At 36.5% G+C, this 3,841-nt stretch overlaps 1 pseudogene; it reads right to left on the reverse strand.

Moving 5' to 3' along the window:
• Window positions 1–314: 314 nt before the first annotated feature.
• On the reverse strand, window positions 315–2,825 carry LOC148768060 (putative late blight resistance protein homolog R1B-14; annotated as a pseudogene).
• Window positions 2,826–3,841: the final 1,016 nt, after the last annotated feature.

Raw genomic sequence — 3,841 nt, forward strand, 5'->3', positions numbered from 1 at the left:
AGGTTTTTTGTAGAAACATCCCCAGGGTATTTATGTCCTTTCACAACCGGTCAACGGGAAAAAGAGAAATGGGTCGAGTATGCTATCTAAACATAACTACAGGGGGGTATTTGCTAATATTTTTATGATAGGGGGAAACGCACAATTAAGATTTTCACAGTGGTAGTAATTGCAATAAACTCTCTATATATAATTAGTTACATAGACAACATACATGATTTTTAAAAAAAAAAATTTACAAATAGAGCGAATATACAAAAAGTGCATAGTACAAATTACAAGGAATTCAAAAATATTGAATCATTTATTTTGGATTAAAGAAAACTCGGGCACAAAATAGAAAAAAAAAATGGAAACTTTGAGTGGTTTGTGTACAATACTAATAACGAACTTGAATGGCATAGTTTCCATTATCTTGTTGCTCCTCTTGTATTCTTTTTGCCCACTCCCTAATTGATAGGGAACACTGCTTAACCTCAATCAACTCTAGTGTTGGAATTTCTCCAATGTCATCTGAAATCTTCTGTAACGACCAACATTGATGAAGAAGTAGGCGCTTGAGCTTCGGGAAAGAATTACATTCAGTCACTAAAAATGCGAGATACGTGTTTTTAATCGTCAGATGTTTCAGCTCAGGAAATTCCCCCTCACTTGTTTCCCATATCTCGCCAAAGAAACCGTCCGATTTTATTTTAAGCACTTGAAGATTAGGGAGTGAGCCTAGAATCTTCATTTGACTCCACGGACGATTTCCACCACTGACGGATAACCGTTTCAGAGTCTCGTGACAAGCCCCCGGTGTAATATCTCTCCACCTCATCGGAGACCGAAAATATGCGACGGTTATCTTCAATTTCTCGAGTTGCTTCAGATGTACGAGATTGTCAAGCTGATACTCTTTATCTCGGTGCTCTTCACTGTAACGGATAGCCAACTCTTTAATGTTTGGAATCGTTTCCAGAACGGCTCGAGTACATATAAGATCTGTTACTTCCCAAAGCGTTTGCAGTTTTTCTAAAGCACAACTACTACCTGCTACCTCCTCTGAATTCGGTAACTCGCCAAAATTGTAGCAGACGAGATGTCTTAGCTCTGTCATCCCCCAAATTTCCAAAGGCAGATATTGCACGCACGGTTTAACCATCATCCCCGCCTTTTTCGGATGAATGATTAAAGTTTGAAGATTTCGAAGATTTGAAATAGCCGGTGGAATCTCAATAAGATAGCTGAAAGAGATGTACCTTAAATGAAATAACTTAAACACTTGGTTAGGGAGTCTCGTAATTTCTCTATATGTACCTAGGTCGTAGCTACCGGTAAAGCGTATAATCTTGAGAAATTTGAAACATCCTAAATCCTTATATGGACCTTTTGTCCAGGCCATGAAGCATATAACACTACGAATGGTTGAACTGTTTATGTTTGGAAGTGTATTTTGATAATAATAGGATTGATTGATAACTATACGACGCTGATTTTCTATGATATTCTGGGGATCTTCTCCATAACTGAGATGCATAAGAAACTTTTCTTGTTGGGATATCTTAAGCACAATTCCCGGATGAGATCATGGAGTTTGCATGTTTTGATTTTATCATCGGAGTTTCTCTTTGTGACCATAACAAGACTTCTCTTCACAAGTTCCTCCAAATATTCTTCCTCTGCAGCCTCTTCTAAGCTTTTAAATACACTTGATGATTTGATAAACCCTTCGGCTACCCATAACTTGACAAGTTCCGAGACATCGATCTCGTGATCTTCTGGAAATGCTCCCATGTATAAGAAACACGGCCTTAAATGATGAGGCAGGTGAGTATAACTCAAAGATATTATCTCTTCAAATTTTCCATCTTCTTTTCCGATGGCTGATTTTACATTTAAGGAAAATTTCTCCCATGAAGCTTTTGTCTTACTGACCTTGGCTAGAAGTCCTGCAATCACAACAATTGCAAGGGGCAGCCCTCCACAACATCTTGCAATCAGTTCCCCATAAATCTCCAATTCAGAAGGACAATCTTCAACAATTTGCCAAAACAATGTCAAGCTATGATCCTCGTCCAACAGATCCATCTTATGAATAGAGCTACGAGGGTCAGGATAAGCAGCGACTTCTTCCATCCTTGTTGTTAAAATGATTCGACTTCCATTATTGTCATCTGGAAACATACTCTTTATATCGTCCCATGCCTTTCTGCTCCATATATCATCCAATACAATCAGATATTTCCTACCCTTTAAGACTTTAAACACTTTTACTTCATTGCTCTCATCCAATCTTCGTACTAAATTTTTCATGTCGTCAACGAGGCTCGAAGAAACTTTTTCTGTGCTAGAATCTTGTGTTAGAGTGACCCAAGCACGAATATCAAAATGCTCAATGATTAATGGATGATGATAAGCATTTGTAGCAAGAGTAGTCTTACCAATACCAGCCATGCCAACAATCGGGATAACTTGTAATTGCGATGATGGCCCACAAAGCCTGTACCTTATGTCCATCAAATCGTCGTTACAACCAACCATGAATTCTTTTCCGCTGGAGGGTGGAAGTCTTGAAGATGAAGTAGTAGCATGTGAATCATCGCCACCGCCGAGGTGGACCTCTTTCATTCTATCGAACACCTTTCCAGCGATTGAATCAACTTCCGTTGCAACTGTGCTAAGCTGAGATCTAAACATAACAACTCTCGCGTAAGGAATCGCAAAAGATACAATCACATTTTACTTAATTCTTACAAGATTGTGCAGAAAATATGAAGCAAGAATCAAAACCAAAATTTAAGATTAGAGATATAATGAAGTGAGATAAATATAGATGGGGGAAAGTTTGACCAATCGTTTGTGTCATTACGAAAATTCAACAACCAAGTAATTAATTGTAACAGAAAACTTCAATTGGTTAGAGTAAAATATTTGCCTTTCCTATCACTCTGCCACAAAATCTTTTTAACATTACACTAAGCTTCTTTCGAATATTATGGAGTCTCTTTCATTAACTACGCTTAGTTTGACCAATTGCCAAAAACAAGTTGTTGAGAGATTCTTAATTTTTTCTCTTCTGGAAGGTTGTTGAGTAGTTGGTACAATACATGAATTCAAATTGACGACTTTATATTTTGTCTGAAAGGAAATTTTAATAATGGCATATATTGAATATGGACATAGGCGATTTTTAGCTCGGGGGCGAGAATCTGAGAGATAGAACGAAAATTTATTGAAGGAATCTCCCGATTTTGTTTTAGAGATATATATATTGAAAAAAATAACACAAATAAATATTTATAGACACTAGTAACCATGCCCCGTGTGCGTTGCACGAGGTCGCATTAAAATAGTGAAGAATAATTATTTAAATAAATGATACATAAATTGTAATAAAAATCTATTAGACAATATTAAAATATTTATCCGTAAAATTTAAATTACACTAGGTATTGCACGGGGTAGCATAGCAAACGGAATTATAAAATAACAAACACATGAATTAGATAGGAGGAATAAATAACAAAGTTATACATCAAGTAGTAATTTTAATTTATAAAGAACACAACTAAGTCTTATAAGATTGGAGGCAACTATGCATAGTGTCATGAATTAAATATTTGGAATCTCACAAATGCAGCACAGAGATCATGATATATATGGTCAGATCGAATAAATTATACTTTAAGAAATCATATAATAGCTAAAGATATATGCCGACTCTACGTTCTCTCTCATGCGCCTTAGTCTTAAATTGAAAATGCCATATTTCAGGGAAGAGAATAGTTTTTTCCAATGTTATTAGAACCGGACCGGACACAAAACCGGATAAGCATTTCGGGTCACGGTCGAACCGGTT

This window comes from Erythranthe guttata, chromosome 9 (genome assembly GCF_056151865.1).
Source record: "Erythranthe guttata isolate IM_541 chromosome 9, IM_541, whole genome shotgun sequence".
Classification (NCBI taxonomy): Eukaryota; Viridiplantae; Streptophyta; class Magnoliopsida; order Lamiales; family Phrymaceae; genus Erythranthe; species Erythranthe guttata.